The sequence below is a fragment of the Zootoca vivipara genome, chromosome 8, assembly GCF_965207765.1.
Source record: "Zootoca vivipara chromosome 8, rZooViv2.hap1.1, whole genome shotgun sequence".
In the NCBI taxonomy this organism is placed as follows: Eukaryota; Metazoa; Chordata; class Lepidosauria; order Squamata; family Lacertidae; genus Zootoca; species Zootoca vivipara.
In genome coordinates, this window is record NC_142591.1 from 57,883,672 (window position 1) to 57,902,996 (window position 19,325).

The 19,325-nt window shown below is 38.0% G+C and overlaps 1 long non-coding RNA gene across 2 annotated transcripts in view; it reads right to left on the reverse strand.

Moving 5' to 3' along the window:
• The window catches only part of LOC118090079 (uncharacterized), a 39,032-nt gene that overhangs the window by 2,138 nt on the left and 17,569 nt on the right, over nt 1-19,325 (reverse strand). Inside the window, exons 2-3 of one of the 2 annotated variants that reach the window (XR_015951519.1) lie at nt 2,894-3,142; nt 1,541-1,704 (exon numbers count right to left, since the gene is read on the reverse strand). This is a non-coding gene — a long non-coding RNA (uncharacterized LOC118090079). Of the gene's footprint in view, nt 1-1,540; nt 1,705-2,844; nt 3,143-19,325 lie in introns of those variants that run through there. The other variant, XR_009558004.2, reaches the window with a different exon arrangement.

Sequence of the window (19,325 nt, forward strand, 5' to 3'; positions counted from 1 at the left end):
AGGTATACCATTTGCATTGTTCTCTGCTTCCTTCCAGACTCCCCCTCCCTGCTGCCACTTGTACTGTGTCCTATAGTATAGAGCCTTGCACTCTTCACTTCCACCACTCTAGTCTTTGAATTTAAATTTTGCTAATAGACTGGACTAAAGTATTAAAGAAAATCCTGTTGACAGGATTTGGGAAACCAGACCCCCCCCCCCCCGAGAATGGCTTTGCATTCAATATCACATGTATAAGACATGCATTGAATGGATATTGTGACATTTTATATCCGCATGCACATTTTTTCCACACTTGCACAACTATAAGGCTAAAGAGTGGTCATATTGTTTCCTCCACTGTCAGGTTGCTGGTGCTAAAAAGCAGGGCCATAGTTCAAAGGAAGCACAAATGTTTGCATGCAGTAGGGCCCAGCTCTGAGTATCTCCAGCATCCAATCATAATCTAGTGGAAAAAGGGCTGAGTCGCTTAAATTAATTATTTGATTAACCTTCCCCCAATGAAATTTTAAAGAAGGTCTTAACTTTGGGTGGATTGGATCTATTGTTAGCAGAAAACAGAAAATGATGTTTCTTTTATTACTAACAGTCCAACATTCCAGATGTTAATAGAACATGTTAAATACATTATGTGCTATTGGATATTCATTATGTTTGAAAAACCAGGACCTAAGTCTGGAGGGGGCAGGGGGAGTGAATTTTCCTTTTAAATTGCATGAGATGTGAGCATTATTTTTCATTGCCCACTACCAACATGTTCTATAGTATGTCTCCAAAGATCAAATCATCTTAAAAGCATTCTTACTCAGCTAGTCTTGGTTTGGCCAATGAAACCTCACACCTGGATAAGAGAAGCAGAATTAGACCATGATATTCTTTGGTGCTCATTTTTATATAAAAACCTTTGCATTCAGAAATATGTTGTCAACCAGCTCTCCATTCTGTCACACTCTGGGAGAGAGCCTTGGGGTAAATTACTTAACCTAAAGTCACAATTAAATTGCACTCCAGGTAACTACACAATATCCAGTGGGGAATGGGAGTGTGATAAAAATTGGGGTGAAGTGCAGTGGGTGTGTGGACAGCAATAGTACAGCATTTGTGAAGTCAATCTCTATGGCATTATTGGCATGCAATGTTGGAAGAAGACAAAGCTAGGCCAGGAGTTGTAAGGAAGGGGATTTGGGGGGGGGGATTTGAGGTACTTGTGAATCTTAAGTCAAATCCAGTTAGTGAGCTGTCTCTTTCAAAAACAGAGAATGAAATTGTGTTTATGGTTCCACAATGAGGCTGCCTGAATGATATCAACAGAATCCTGGAACTTGCTTCTGAATCCTATACACACAGTCACAGACCTACTGAGCTTCCCAGTTTAGAACCTAGGCAGCTGTTTCATACCGAGTTAGAGATTGGTCCATGTAATTCAGCACTGTCTAGTCTAATGGGCAATGGCTCATCGGGTTTTCAATCAGGAGACTTGGAGATGCCAGAGACTGAACTTAGGACCTTTTGCAGGCAAAGTATGGGCTCCTTCACTGACCTGCAGCGCTGAGCCTTGCCCCACACAACCTGAAAGTATACTTTGGAACACATCTAATGGCTCCCCATGACTGCATGGCATGGATGAAGATCAGTAGTGGTAGGCAAGCTGCATTTCTAAGAAGTCCTGGGTTTCCTAGTCCACTGTTTGGAAGTGGATGAATCCTAGGAGGAAAGGGGGCAATGAAGACAAAATTAGATAATAGATACAACTCACAGGAGTAGCCCATACATTGATCTTCTGACAGCTGGGAGTTGATTGTGTGAGTCTAGGTTACAGGCTCTTCCCTTAATTGGAACAAGGCAGAAGAAGATGCATATGCACCCAAGGGCTTGCTTATTGTACAGATGCTGATCCACATGACCATCTCTTCCATTGCTCTCCAAATGCTTCTGGTCCTTTGGCACTGATAGTGTAAGTCCAGGTGAAGCCCTTTTACTCAAGAGGAGAGCATGCAAAAATAATTGCATGTATTAGGAGCCTGGCTGATCTTACACTTCTTTCTGTTTCCTTGCTTAAAAGTGTTTTTGTTACAACTTGTTTTGCTGCCTTCTGTTAGGTTGGTAGGGCACAGGGGTGGGGAAGTAATCTGATTCCTCAGGCATGGACAAACAGTTCAATTAGCATATTCCCTACTTTTCTCTCTCTCTCTCCCTCTCCTTTGCTTTAAAGTACTCTCCATTCTACTAGTCTAAGGTTAGCTGGTACTTGTAATACCATCTTTTTAAAAGAAGGTGGTTATTGTTTGGAACACCAGGAACTTCCCTTTCACTGTTTCAAATATCTGTAAAATGTCTGATTTCTAGTAAAGATACTGTGTTGCCTCACTTGCTCTGCTGCTTATACAATCAAGATAGTTACAATACTATGCCACATTACTGATTCATTTATCTTCCTGAATCTGACCCATAACAGAAAGTTCAAGCAACGTACAGCTAATTCCATCAAGTTCTTTAAAAAAGAAGTCTTTATTACTATAACCTATGTGGTTTCCTTCCACTTTAGAATAGTACAATTTTACGTTCTAGTTTGTATTGTTCCCACAATGAACTGCCCTATCATAATCTGAGTAAATGCACAAGCAAAGAGAGTCATTTAAAGCAATGCCAGTAGTGCTCTGCAGCCAGAGAAGGTATCATTACACTTTCCTAGTCTCCCATTATCTAAGTGGTGTGTGGGTGTGTACACGTCTACTCAGAAGTAAATTCTATTGAGTTCAGTGGTGCTAGTTGTGAGGAAATGTGCAGTGTCCTATGTGAAATGGCTATGAGGAAACTCACAAGCAGATTATGGCGACACAAAACAAAAAGTAGCACATGGAATTATATTAGCTTGGTTTTGCAAGCAGCACACCTTATCAAATCAACTAACAAAAAGTTTTCGATAACAGCAGTTCTTCTTTATTTCATATTTGTTTCAATGCCTGATATCTCCTCATGGTTTTCCATTACAATTTCTTTTAGTAGTTTTGCAGCTTAAGTCACTGCTGGGGGGTGGGAGTTGTTGCAATACGTCCCATAATGTTTCCAAGCTGCTGTCAATAAGACTTCTCTATATTTGAGCTGTGGACATTTTTCTGGCCACTCCATGCTTCTCTACTACCTGAAAAGAAAAACACAGTGCAGTTACAAACCGATGCACAAGTAACAGGAGAAACATCAGTTCAGAAGCAATCTTCAGATGTTGTCTTGGTAGCATAAAGAGAGAAAAATTCATATCTTTACTTCATACAAAACTGTCCTGAATAGGGGAAGCCCTAAAAGTAATAATAATCTGATTTACTAATGTAGCATCAATTTGTTTTTCTGTATTTAAAAAACAAACACTAGGTTTAATAAAAGAACAACTAAGATGAATTGAATTTAGGATAAATGCAAGAGATAATGTCTTCACACTCTTGAATACATAGAAGGGACATGGGTGCATAGAACATAACAAGGTCTAGAGTTGGAGCTTTGTGTTTACACCTCTGCCTGTTGAAGAAACCCAATGAGCAGTTTAAAAAGTAGCTTCCTACTTCAGATATGGGAAAGTAAAAGTAAAATGAAGCTCTGGCTTCATGCAGTTCTCCCTTGTGTTTGAATGTTCTGTCTCAGAATCCCAGACATAGACTGTAAACATGAATTACTTGATGTGCTATACACATCAATCATATACAGTACCTCATTGTAGCTGCTGTGATACCAAAGGCTATGTATTGCTTCCGCACCCAACTTTTAAAGGCCTTAAAACCCTATATTACTGTCCTTTCCAAACTATTTAGTTGACATAAGTTACACAGACCTGGGCGAAGGTGTTGTGCTGTGAGCCCATCCCTCAGTCATCAGCAGTAGGCAATGTGTGTTCTTCCAGATGCTGTTAAACTCCAACTCCCATTAGTCCCAGCCAGCACAACTAATGGTCAGGAATGGTGGGAGTTGTAGTCTAGCAACATCTGAACAGCTCCATGTTTGATACTCAGGCTGTTAAAGATGACTGTGGTGCTTTTGGATACACCAATGACAACAGATGCCAGAACCTCTGTAAGCAAAAATCTTTACCTGTTATGCTCATGGTGTGAATGTTTATCTAGTGGATCTCTGTACTAAGCTTTTGCAAGGATTATTGAAAATGGAAATTCATATTTTAATTTATGAACACTGGAACCTGCATTTGTTAGTGAGAAAGATTAAGGCTGCAGTCCCATGCACGCTTGCCATGAGTTCCTAAGTAAGTGGAACTCAATGCAACTAACTTTTGAGAATACATGTATAGGATTGCAGTCAACATTTCCATATTTTACTGAAGGACAATGAAAAATTTCTAAGTGAAATTCATGGTTTTCAGTTTTACTAATAATGTTATAATAAACTTTAAGGTGGGGTAGAAATATTTACAATAAATGCATACACTACTACAGTTTGCTTTCTCTGTCCTCTTTCTGCCTTACTGCTAAGAGCTCTGTCCTGCTGCTCCTCTTTCCCAGTGACTTTCCCCTCCAAATCAAGCAACACTTCTTATGGAGATGTCACCGCAATGACTGTTAATGGAAGTGACATCATCGGGGCAGAATATTGGGGGCAGAGGTCCGGGGCCTCACTCAACAAAATCAGCAAGAGGAACAGCAAATGTAGCAGGGATGGCTTACATCATTTGGAAGTAAGCAAAGTAATGCACATTTATTTTGTTTTACTTCAAACATATCTATACCACCTTCATCAAAGATTCCAGGGTAGTTCACAACAAAATAAGCACATCACCAACATCCACAGCAAACCTGGCAATGACTATAAAGTTCCACAGTAGCTCAGAGCAGGACTTTCATTGGGTCTGGCTCTGATCTGTGGCCCACCATTCTTGCTGAACTACAACAGATGCCCATGAGCTGTACTTTCCAGAAATAATTAAATACATCTTTGTTTCAATGAGCCTTTCCAGGTGGACGAAAAGGTGCCTACCTTAGGTAATTCCTTTTGTATAGTTCTTCACCCCATTTCACTGTTTTTATTACATGTTTGCAAATTGCCTGGACACACATGTAAAAAGTGACTGACTGATTAATTGTTTAGTACAGAGTCTAAGTTAACTAACTTCCACCACTGCCTGCTGGTTGGATGTGCCAAAAGAACCTTGGGCAATGAAGTTTGTGCTGTTTATGGGCTTTTGCCCAATGCTGCTGGATGAAGTAGAGAATGTGATGAAAGATTGTAGAAGAACAATGGACTGGGATGCCCCTAAGCAACTGCTGAGGGGCTAGGATACAGGCAGTCATATGCTTAGCAAAGAATGGTTTTGTTCCAGAAAGAGAGTGGCCTTCTATGAGTATGGGGGCATGGCAGACTTCTAACATTAAAGTTGTTCTCTTGAAAAATAATATGTAGTTCTTGTTAGCAAATCACTCCTCCGAGGCTGCATGTTGTGATTGGTCATAAATCCCAACAGTTCCAAGCAATCCAGGATTTTTGTTTAGTGCTTCAGGTATGATTTTTTTTCTATTAAAATTGGGGCGGTCTCCGAAAGGTGTTTGTGTAAAACCAGTTCATCTTATTTGTTTGCCTCTTTGTTTTTTGTTGTTTTATACCACCCTTCCTCCATGGAGCTCAGGGTAGCTTATATGGTTCGTTCTTCCAACACATTTTATTCTCACAAAACCCCTGTGAGACTGGTTAGGCTGAGAGAGGATGACTGGCTCAATGTTACCCAGCAAGATTCCCAACTGAGAAGTGGTAGACTCCCAAGACGAAGACTCTAAGCACTGCACTACACTGTCTCTCTCACTTAGGTTTCATGATGTATTTAGGTTCAGGTGCTAGACAGTTTTACAATAAATGATCCTTGCCCCTTTGGGGGCTTTTGTTTTTGTTTCATTGTAACTGTCCCTTTACTGACCTGTGCAAGATGGGTGCAGTGTTCTGACAGACAGTGGTGTACCAAGCCCAGGCAGTACCTGGTGTGGCGCCTGTGTGGCACCCCGTACGGACTGCGCATGTGTGGCATCCCATGTGTGCGCACTCCGTACGGGGTGCCGCACATGCACAGTCCGTATGGGGTGCCGCTGGTGCACGATGGCCTTACAGGCTGCTGCTCACGCACGGCAGCCATATAGGCTGCCATGTGAGTGCCACCCCAAGTGTCACCCCCCTCCAGGGTGGCACCCAGGGTAGATCGCTATGCCCCTGCTGACAGAATCACAATCTCATGCTCTGTGTTTGTGCAGCTGAGCAACAACACAACTTTCATTTTAGTTTGTTAAATATTCAGTCATCAATTGGGTTGATTCCGGTTTCATCCCCCACCACCACATTTGTTATATGTGCCTGCAGTTTCAGCTTCTTGAGTCGGGTGGCTCCTAACTTACCACCAAACCAGATAAATTATTTACATTTTTATGTTCATTTAAACATTAGTACCATTTGAACTGGAGGAAAGGCAAAATCATCCCAAATAGAAGTATTACTACAACAGAAGATACCAGCTGTTTTAAGAGACTGTGATTTCGCTTAGGGAATGTGAAGGACTGATGTTGAGATTAATTGCTTGTTGGCTTGCTAGAAAAGTCATGCTAATGATAGTTGCTTATCGCTAACAACCACCAATTATTTATTAGAGTTATTTAAAAAAAACCAGCTGATGGCACCTATAGTGCGTGAAGCACTCTCCAAACCTCTGGAATGACACTCTTTGCCATGCCCTGTCAAGCTTATAATTTAGGAAAGACCCATGTGAGTTTCTTGCCATAACATATGCAGATGACTATTACTTGAAAAAAGGTCTCTGTAACTCATAAATAAAGTAGATGAAAACCCTGCAATACAGGAAGACAGAAGAGCAAATTCACCATATATTTATAATGTCAAACCATTATTTTCAAAAAGGAAAACACATAAGATATGTCTTCCATGGGGCTTACTTCCTAAGTATATTGCCCACTAAGGGAGTCATTCTGTGCATACTTGGGGAGTAAGCCCCATGGAGCTTACCTTTGAGTAAATATTTTGGAATTGGGCTGTACAGTATACAATCTTAAATCTCGCCTATTCCACAGTTGTTGTTATACCTATATATAGGATTACTCTGGAATAAATTGCAATAGGATCATAGCTGTGCAGCATAGCCTACTAGATCTGTAAAATTAGAGGACCTGATTTCAGCAGCAAATGCTAAACACATTTACTCGGAAGTAACTCGAATCAATTTTAGTTGAACATAACATTCTAGTAAATAAATATGATCTGCAGCTACAATTCTCGGCATAGTTTATGAGAAGTAAAGACCCACTGAATTCAGAAGTAACACTATGATCCTTACTTAGAGGTAAGACCCATTAAACTCAGTCAGACTTATTTTTGAGTAAACATGGATGGTTACGTGCTGATACTTCTAAATGAACACATTTAGGGTGAAATAGGGCTGCACATCTGATTTAATCCAAGTACTCTACCTCATCTGGTTTTTGAATTAAAGTCTGATGGTTTTTGTCAGCACCCAATTGTCCCTTTTGTCGCTTAACAATCTGTATTGCCTCGAGTTAGACTAAGTATCAATATACAGACACATAGAAACCTCTGCAGGGTATCTGTAAAACATTTTAATCACAAATCTATGAAAATAAATGAGAGTCTAACAGGTGCTGACATTAAAATCCCTGGTATCATCTGATGCTAATTAGATACCTGAAAGCATAACTTTCTTGAGTGACATTTTTTGCTTTGCTGTTACCTGCCATGTACCCTAACGAAATATACCATCTATAATATGTAGTTTACAACTGCAAATTCTAAAAACAATATGCCATTCTCATAGGCATGCTTCTAAAGGTCCTTTGAGTATCACCATTGCTATGTCCCATTATAAAAGAATACAGCTACCTTTTAAGAGCACTGCACTCCATCAATATTGCTGATGGCAAACTAGCCAAAATGTCTTGAGAATATCACCGCATCAGTCTTCCTAAGTTCCTAAGTCTCATCAAACTAATATCTCTATCTAGATCTGTGCTGCCTATACATCACCTTTGCATGCTACACCTGTGATAAACTTGTGATAGTTGCTGTTGCTGGCACAATAGTACCAGTACACTGGGAAGCATTCTGATTGTTTCATTGCACTGACTTTCCACAACCCTAAATTCTTTCTGCAGTAGTTTAAAGGATTGTATCATTTGGCCAGCTGTGTGCAAAGGGAGAATAAAGATTGGCCTTGCTTGAGACATATGTAAAAATTACAGTTTAGCATCCTCCCAAAACTTTTCAGGAGTTATCCTTCAGCTGCATGCCTTGCAACATTCCTGGGGAGCGTTAGGTGTAACAGTTCTACTTAAGCTTGTGTGTGTGTGTGTGTGTGTGTGTGTGTGTGTGTGTGTGTGTGTGTGTTTGCCAGATATTTAGGGACTTTAGCAGGTAGCATACAAACTAAAAGTCTTCAGGGGAAAGAAAGAACTTCAGCATGAAGTTCTTGCATGCATACCCCACACTATATTCTGCAAAAGCATTAATAAGTTCTTGCACATGGTAGTTGCACAGAATCTTTTCAGTGGGTCCTGTATGGGAACACACTGCAGCAGATTGCGTCCAAGGTTATTTAATCTTTCTTTTGTTAGCCTGTACTGGAAGAATATACGACAAAGTGTCAGTGAGTCTGATCAAAGGAGAAAGTACCTAAACGGAATTTTTACTGTGAATGCAGTAAACATTTATCTCCAACATTATTCAAACTGCAGAATTTGTTCACTGGGAAATGCATTAAAAAGAGGACTGCACAATGGAAACCTGGTGATGAAGGGGGAATTAAGAAAATTGTTTAAAAAATAATAATCACAGCTGCACATGCAACATTGGCATTCCTAGAATGTTTTAGAATATACATACTGTATATATATATATATATTTTTTTCTACCCATCAAACACTCAATAAAAGATGGGTGCTCTAGGCAATTTGCAAACTATAGTTCCACCTAGATATATGTCAGTGTAAATCAAAAATCTTCCATTCAGTTTTTCTAAACAAGTATGCCATAATCTTTCCTACCCTTGTTTCCGTCAAACGCTCATAAATCTATTGCAGTGCACTGTTTTCACAGAATGAAGTAAAAAATCACAAATATTCTAAATATATGGTAAAATACACATCCAGTAAGGCTATCATCCTAGGAGATGTAGGTAATTTTCTTCACCTGGGGTATATATTTCATTGTAACAGAACTTTAATAGACATCAACTAATCATGTTTAAAGTCTAGCTCTTTATTATTGCCCTTCACCCATAAACTGCTCTTTTTGCTGACCTTAATATAGATGGTGAAAATAGCCAACCCTTCCACATAAATGGCTATCTATATGGTCTCCCCTCCCCTGGATATTTAAGGTAGAACTAGTTGGACAAGACATAAGTAGCATTTTGTCAGTTTTAAGGTTCCACCCATTAATTTCTTTTGATCTAAGCCATCTAGCACTTTCATATAATACCTATAAATGGGTAACCCTAAGATATCATGCTTTGGGTCTTTCCAAATATTCCTGTAGATTCTCTTCGAGTTTTAATCTGTTCAAAGCTGTGCCCATATAAAGAATTTTGAATATGAGGAATCACTTCTCTTGGATGTATAGTTTATAGTTTTGTATTTATTGAATGCATTTGTGGGCTCCCTTAGGATGTGAAATGTATGGAAATATATGTGCATTACTAAAGAAAGGCCTAAATTTATTCTTTCTTCACATCATGCTCTTCTTTTCAGGAGAGGTTTTTAATTCAACACAGAACTAGAATGAGATGGAGCCAATTTCCTGGTCTATATGTGTGACAAATGCTAAAAGTAGCACAAGATTAACAAATTAGTTGAAGGGTAGGTCTTTAAAAAAATGCTTAACTTTGTCTTACAAATAAAGATACAGGCTTTATTTAAAATAAAGCCTTCTTTACAGATGTGCAGGAAGGCAGGATCTTTTACTTCCCAGTAATTTTAGAAGAAAAGTTGGTATATGTGGAACAGAAAGAGAGAGAGAAAACCTTCAGTAACCTGATCAAAATTGTATTTGTGAAAGATTATAAAGGTTTTATGGCTTTTCGGTGCAAATACTGTTTTCTCTTGAATGCTTTTAGGTTTAGTGTTTGATATTTCGTTCCATTTTTAGTGGTATTCATAATAAAAATAATTACTGTTTTCAGAACACATATTGTACATCTTAGAAAAATAGTAGCTGTTGAGATACTGTGTTTTTTATTCATGCAGCCTGCTTCTATAGGACAGGTTAACCTGAAATGAAAGAGAGAGTGTGTGTGTGTGTGTGTGTGTGTGTGTGTGTGTGTGTGTTGTCAAGGGGGGTGGGGAAGAGATCATGCACGTACACAAGCATACACAGACAGAGTACAGGCATATGTGTCTTTATAAAAAGGCTTAATGGCGGCTCAAAATAAAAGGTATGGAACTTGACCTTTCTAGCTGACACAGTAATCACCTACTTGATGTAATCCAGATCTAACACCAAATAATAAAACCATATGTGACAACAGAATGATTCACATTATAAAATTATTTGTTTGTAAATAGCTATGCTTAACAATCATCATATATGCATGACTTAATTTTCTCTGTACATGGATGTGTTTCACAAATACTGATTTTAAGTAGCTATTAACTTATATTGGAGAGCTTTTTATGCCTGATGTTCGGGATTACCTCATCCATTCTGCTTTTAGAAGTGTGTCATAGCCCACCTGTTTTGCTTTTGCCTAAATTACATCAAAATAATAGCATTCTTTACTGCGTACATTCCTACTTTCTGTATCCTAACATGATATCCATGTTTAAAATTCAAGTGCAGCCTTTTTCAGGTTGTATGTCTCAGTCATCCAATCTCCCCTTCACATATCTGTTCATGTTGACAGACTATGTCATAATACATCAACAGAAAGATCAGCACAGAAGAACAAAAATTCATCACCTGACAGCAAGAGGAAAACTGATTTCCACTATTAAATTAGTAGAAATATACCGTTACTTCAGTACCAACGAGGAGACCAGGGTTAAAAGAATTCATGGTGTTATGATTCTGCAGGAGAATCCATTTTGTCTGTTTGAAATAATATTTACATGAAAAAGCGGTAACGGCCAAGAGCCAAGGATCAACACTGAAAGGTATAGAGTCAACTTCTGCCTTGTGTCTACCAAGTTTGCAAACGTTCATTTCCCCAAAAGAAAGTTAACTAGGGACTTTTCTTTCACAAAACAGCTTTCTGGGATTCTTTGTTTTATTAGTTCAAGACTCAGATCTTGAGATGCTTTGACTTTGGCAACTGGTTCATAGCTTAGGCAGAGTCTAAACACACACACACACACACACACACACACACACACACACACACACACACACACCATCCTGCTTCCTTATTGGTGGAGATAGAATTTTTAATATACTATCCTGAGCCTTGGTGTTTCAGCAGGAATTTAACAATACCTGGAATAAATAATGTCTTTTGCAGCCTGGGGCAACAGCTGCACTTGTGCATTAATTCTGCCCCTGTTTGAACACTCTCCAACATATGCACTTCTCTTTTGTCTGTTATCCTAGAGTTGTGTTATTCCCAAATATTGACACCATCTACTTTTATCAGCACTAACTGCTCTGAAGCTTCCTAGTCTCATGCTCAGCTCTATTTCTCTCTATTGATTATCTTCCTCACTCCAGCAGGTACCGAGCCGGGGATGCTGTCCTGAGAAACAGCTTCCAATGACTTTATACGCACAATTTACACGGAATTGTTTAAAGAAGATATTAGCCTCAATACAAATCAGTGAACCTCGTTTAGTCAATACGGCACAATTCAGCTGTTGGCACCCTGTCACATGTTAGTCTTTAAAGTCAACGACCATACCCAATCTGCACATTAGCCATAGTATTTAGTTTCATATTAAAATGAGGTGAGGTTTTGTTTTGTTTCTTTACTCGACTTTTGGTTTAAATCTCCTCGGTGCCCTTTTTACATCACCTTGCTGAGCCATATGATAGTAATATAATTTTAAGTATAAAAACCTGAGATTAAATGCTTGATTTTTGACAGTGTCCTTAAATATAATAAATTCAAAGGGAAATACTGTTAGGTTAAAATGGAGTGTTTTTCATTAAGTCCAATCAAATGGTAGACAACAAAGGATCTTTTATTTGAGAATATGAAGTGAAAATGAAAACCAGAAAACCTTTACTAAGAAAAGGTCCGGCTAAATTATGTTGTAAGGAGCTCTCCAGAGTGAGCCTTGTTGTTCCACTAAGAGTGAATTAAACTAAGATGCATTATAGAGGGAATACTATACCAAGCGGCAAATCTTAGTGTTTCATGAAAATGAAAATAAGGCCCAGATTCATTCAGCACAGACAAAATGTAAAGGTTATATATGAAAATAAATACTGCAGCATCAAACCTGCTCTATTATAAGGACAAGGGCTGCAGATGAACATATTTCCTTTTGTGTCCCAAAGCTATATTATTTTAAGTGTGGGTTTGTTTCCAGCTTATCCTCCCCCCCCCTTTTTATCAAAATAGTATTGCAATAATAACTGTATTTGTCAGAAAAGTACCACAGTTCATATAAAAATAATTGTCCCTTATGCAATCAAATTAAATATTGTTATAATATTTGTAACATTTTGAAAAAGGCTATGGTGCATTTAACAATTTACTTTCACTGAATTGTACACTATTCTGAACAGCAGTGAAAAAGTGCTACTATTATAATTTTGAAATGCAAATGTATCTTATGGTCATTATTTATAGAGGGATTCTACACATATCCTGTTCCATGTAATATTTTTAAAAGGGGGGAAAACCCCACCAATGTGCACAAGATGTCAAAATCACCAGTGTGTTCTATTTTCAAGGAAGGATGGGGAGTTTGGGAATCTGCAGAACAAAGAAAATAAACTCTTTTTGAGGATACTTGCAAGCTGTGTCTTAAATATTGATTTTAAATGTGTTCCAGCAATCCCTTTTTGGCAGAGTTAAGTTATGAATGTAACAAACTCCAGGGGTGGGGAAGCGGTGGAATACCTGGCAAAGGTGTTTGGCTGTTTAAATAATGTGCGTTTTATTCCCTCTAAAGAGCTTAGCGAAGGATCCCAGTTAACAGAGATATGTGGAAAGATGACCAGCCTAGCATTCCTTATGGATACCCATACACACACACACACAGCTTCCTGAGACTCAGAGAATAGCCTTTTCCTCTAATATTCAACCGACAACAATTCACATATGAAAAGGGGAAAATATGCAGGCAGGACCGAAGTAACTACATACTGAAGCAGCAAAAAGGCAGGTGTGATATAGGAATTTATTGTGCTTGTGGCTGCTGCTGCTGCATATGTGTAAGCTACTTCACAGGGCTGAAGTCTATTTTCCATGAATCTAAAATATGTAAGTGTAAATATACAACTGGATGCAAAAAATTTCCCGATGCTACTTGGTCCATTCATGTAGGTAGCTTTCCTTATTTTTATTTTTAATTATTATTATATTCTTCTGCTTAATGTATATGCCTCTATCTGTATATTAAATATTTCTTCAATTGCAATTTCATTTTCAATTCTTAATATCAATATTTTTTTTAAAAAAAATCTATGGAATGGTAAAATACAACTACAGAGCAATCCTATGCATTCCTGCTCAGAAGTAAGTCCTACTGAGTTCAGTGGGACTTACTCCTAGGCAGGTGGGTATAGGATTGCATCCTTAAAGTAATTTTGCACTGTGCTACTGTAATAGTAGCAAAGGAAACACAAAGAGCACAATCCAATCATAATTAATGAATTTTAATCCCCACTGGTTTCAACTGGAGAGTTCAGCACAAGCTGTGAATGTTTCCTATTGAAACCAGTGGTACTCAACACTGCTTAATATGGCTGGAGCATACCCATAGTAATAAGCCAATTATATATTATATGTTTGATGTGCCATATGAGAACACATTTTTTAAAACTATAAATGGGCATGAGGTATTGCTTTTTAAAAAATTATATATCAGCAAATGTTGGCTTTTTACAAGTAAGGAACAACGCATAACTTTAACTTTATATAAGATTTAACTTTTTCTGTAATGATTAAAATGTCTATCAATATTATCATGCTTATTTTTTACCATAAGATGATTTAATGCAAAAAAAATATTGTTAGCTATATGCATTTGCTTCTCAATAAAAGCAACATTGAGTTATGGTGTACTGTACTTAAACTCTGCCTATGTGGGACTACTCAAGAAAGGAAGGAACTGGGTTTTGAAAATGTTTCACACTATTGGGAGGGATTTCTTTTTAAAAAACAAAACTATATATATCTTTTCTTTATTTAGAGGGGGAAATACCATATTACCTCCATAAAATCAAATGTTTTCTAAGGGCTAATGCTTCAGATCAAGTTGCTAGGTTGTTGCTTTTTTTACATTTACCATTATCGTTAGATAAATTAGAAACAAGTTTACCTAATTTTCTTGTTTTAATGTTAGGTTTCTAATATATATTTGAAGAAGGAAAATTGCCTAAATTGCAGGAGATTTCCACCAGCAGTTCCTGTATTATCAAGATACCATCATTGGTGTTGTTTATTAGCAGAATGCTGTTAGCTTTCTTAGCTTACTGGGTTGTTTTTTTGTTAATGCTTACAAATTTAATCTCAGATATGTGTATCTATGATTTAGACAGGTGTCAGTCAGCATTAGTGTGTCAATTTTTCACAAGAAAATAGAACAGAAAGTCTAAACCTCTCCCATTAATGTAGCCAAGTTCCAAAAAACCATATTATTAAATACCATTTATATTCTTAAGGTAAGAATCCACTGAGAAAAACATCACACTGTTTATGATATATCTAAAGCCAAATTAGGTATAGAGAAGTATAAATAGTTTCCTGCTTTCTTTAATCAGTCTCCATAGATGTTCATACAGTGAAGTGAATAGGGTGAAGCTATTAAAGGAACTGTAATTGCCTTTCTGAAGTAATAATATATCTGGTACAAATGTCAATATAACCCTCAAGAATTCACGGGTTCTGTGCCAGTTGGAATGACTCAGTTTTACAGCACAATCTCCAACTTGTTTACTTGGAAGCAAGTTTCCTTGATTTCAGTAGCACTTACTTCCAGGTAAGCATGGTGAGGATTGTATCCTTAGGATATTATGCTAGCCCATGGTTACACATAGTACATGCCATTATTGTGTTTATACTAATGTACGTACATGCATACAGAAAGAGGACAAAGGAACAAATGCTAAATGAAAGAATTTGATAGAGTCATTTTCATCCCTGAGGAAAATATACGAACCATTCAATTCTGTGCATGTTTCCATGCAGTCTCACTGTGGTCAGGGGGGCTTACTCCCAAGTAAGTATGTACAGGATTTCAGTCAAAATTAGTAAGAATACAGTGGTACCTTGGTTTAAGAACAGTCCAGTTTAAGAATGATTTGGTTTATAAACTCTGCAAAACTAGAAATAGTGTTTGAGAACTTTCCCTTGGTCTAAGAATGGAATCCGAACAATGGAAGGGCACCGGCGTTGGGAGGCCTCATTAGGGAAAGCGCGCCTCAGTTTAAGAACAGTTTCGGTTTAAGAATGGACTTCCAGGACAGATTAAGTTCATAAACCGAGGTACCACTGTACTAGAATATATTATCTTATTGATTTTGGATCTGTTAAGTGAAAAGAGATGGTATTTTCCCCCTGTTATACAGGAAAAATCCCAAGGCTCTCCTGCCCATGAGCTTTGAAACTAATGTAGATCTACTTAAAGATACACTTGCTGCAGCAGTTAATGTAAGACAATTTTGTATAAACCCAAGGGCCAATTCATGCAGCCCTTTTAGCCAGAGATGTGATTTTGGGGGGGGGGTGTTCACAATACATAGAAATGAAGTCTTCTCGTTGCTCTATCATGTCTCCAGACCACTGTTTGACGGGTCACCATAAATTTTCCGAACGGGGGCCAAATGGTGGTATAAGGAGCCAATGGTGAAACTGAAAACTGCTTCACCAGGGATTTAGGGTTGACAATTCCTCTGGAAACTAGCAGTTAACTTTCAAAAATGGGCAGTGGAACTTTGGTCGGGAGGGAATATGCATACAGGCTGACATTTTACACATAATGGGATTAGTGTGCCTTTATGAAAGTATGTGTGCACACTTATCAGGGGAAGTATTCGATTTTGATGCATGGAAGTATAGAAAAGGACATTTGAAATGCTGATACTTGTGAATATTTATACTGAAGTGGGTCTGACAGCTAAAAGAGAATTACTACTTATGAAATTCAGTTTTGTGAATTGTGCGAGAACTAAAAGGGATTCACACTGCCAGGTTTTTGTTTGTTTGTTTTTTTACATGCTGTTGACAACTATTACATGATAGTTTGGTCATTTGAAATGTACATCATGTGTTGACTCTCTGTGACAGCTATTTCAACACACACAAGTAGTACCTATCAACAGGATGAAAGCTTGCCTTGAATGGGCTTAGCATTTCAATCCAACCAAAACAAATACTATTCAAGGAAATATTTAAACATACAAATATTGATTTTAGTGTTTTGATTTCTTTTTTAAAAGTTTGAATGAATACTGATGCTATGTAGCGTTCCCCTCCCCCTTTTAAATCATTTTAGGAAGAAATCACATACAAGCAAAAAGACATTTTTTTCCCTGTCTTTGGCAAAAATAAAAATAAAATAAAATATGGCAACCCTACCCAATACAGAACTCTGCAATTGCTCCAAGGTGCACATGTCATTTCTATGCTTACAGTAGTGAATGGGCTTAACTTGTGTACATATGTGAGCTCAACATATACCTTGGAATGTCTCTATACTGAATTTAAGTAGTTGGCATGAGCTGTGGTTCAGTGGGAGTAAACTCCTTTTATACCATTTACATAATTTACATAATTAAACTGGCTGATATTTTAATTCTGCCTAACACGACTTCGTTGGGCCAATAGTCTGATTCCATCCCCAGCAAACAAATGTTCAAATAAACGGTAAGGATGTAGGGCACTGAGCCCTATGACTCCTCATAACAACAAAATTCCAATACTGTAGAGATGTTATTCCAGTATTCCATTCTGGATTTGCAAGAACGAATGCTTGAGAGCTACATAACAGTCTGTTAAAATGTTTAAACGGCACTGGATTAAATGAAGATGCAATTAATTCTTGGATTAGTATGTTTGTAGGATACAAAATATGTGGGGCTCTCAGACACTGATAGCCTCATGTCCAGGTACTTCGCCCACGATAGAACCAGGTGCTTAGTTTCATGGATGGAAACACTTCATGTTCCATAAGATCACTCTTTGGGAATCCATCAGTAAGTATCCTTTAATAAAGAGTAATTTAATTAATTTAAAGCATGAGCAGATATTAATATATTCTAGGCTGAAAGTATCTGAGTAAAAATAATAATCCGATAACTGGTCTTAAATGCTATTGCTTATAATAGATTTGACACTAAGGGCAGTGTCCAATACTACCCCTCCACTAATAGGTGACATCCTTCAGATGAAAGGGTTAAGGCATTATTAATTTTTGCTTATTACTGTGTCCCCCTGCAGCCACTTGTCAGTCCCCACACTGTGAATCTACTTCAGAGAATTCAGGAACCCACCAGAGTAGATTCCAGGGCAGGGGGGAGGGCAAAGAGGCAAAAATTGCCTGTCCTCACTTTCTGCTAGTGGAGGCCTTCTGTCAATAGAGAGGACAGTATTAGATACCATCCTAAACTTGCAAATGCTGCACCTGCACCTTGATTTCAATAAAATGAGCGTGTGGTGCTCTTGACTGAATTGTAACTTTAAATAATGGAACACAGGTAGCATTGTAAAATTACAAATGTTTCCATTTTAAGCCAAGCAAAACGTAATGTTCATCCATTCCAATTTTGGTGATACAGTATTTGCAGCTATGTAAAGAAACCTTCAAATGATAATCACTTTAAATAATCTGAAGTATAGCCATCTTTTCTTAAGTGATTCTATTTAACTGTCTAGTTAGTTTTGTAAAAATTTCTTCAAAAACTGGACATCACAACAATTTAGCATTGTACTTTAAAGATAATGGGATGTATCGAGTTGGTATCCTTGTGCAAGCGCAAAAACATTTGCTCCAGCTGAAGCCATTTGCTAACACAGGAATTGTGATTTTTGCTTATTTCCCCCTTGCAGCCATGATAGCCTCCTACAATCTGTTCTGGGAGATTGGGGAACCCCCGAGAACAGATTTTAGATGGTACTGGGAGCTACAGTGGAATGGGGAATCAGCTAAAATCTTCTGCCCTCCTCTTCCTCCATTAGCACCTTCCCTGGAGTAACAGCAATAGGGGAACAACTGGATACTACCCATTTTTAAAAAGAAAAATGATGTTCACTTCTAATCTGATAATGATGCTTAAGGTACTATAAAGTCTGAAATGAAAATTAGTCATTTGAAGAACTTTATTGTAACAGATGCAAGAGCAAATATTTGAATTCTATCAAGAATTGTTCCTTTATAAACTCCTTGTGTCAATGCAGCATCATGGCAGCAAAACTTGGTAGACTCAACTCTTATGCTCTGGTCATAAACATGCATTGTTAGGGGATAGCTGACAGGGTCGGCACCCTCGTCTTTTGTGATGAACTCCAGGTATTTTGCCTTAGTCCCTCCCTTTTTTTCTTTTAACTGAATTTGATTTTCTTTGCTCACAGGGGGGGTTGGGTGCTCTATAAAGTGCAGAGCTGATGGGGTCCCAATCACCTATCATCTTCATCTCCTCAGGAGCCTAAATGCATATGAATTAAAATGTGTACATTTTATGCAGCTATGTGACATGAGTCTATTGAGTACTGCATGTAGCAATATCCTGAGAACTGCACCAACATACCCTCAGCCATTGTACTACAGGTATAATGTTGGGTTTGCCTTCACTTGTAGCTTGCAAATGGGTGACGTCCTTGGACTAGCCACATGGTTTTCCTATTATTCTTCATGCTGTGGTGGAACCTTTGGGATGAGACATCATTCACCTTTGTCTTGTTTTTCACATGATACGGGTTGATCTTTAACAGTGTGAGATGAATGTGGCTGGTGTATGAAGAATGCTGCCTTAGAACTGAGACTTCATCATACTGTGCTGCACTACTGGCAATTTAACTACCTATCTAAATCTTATCTGCTCACAAAAGAAGCAGCAGCAGCAGCAGAAGCCCTTAATATTTATGGAGTTTCACAGAGTAAAACAGGAGTTTAGGTCTCTGTCCCAAGGAACCTACCATCTAAAATTTGACACATGAGAGGCAA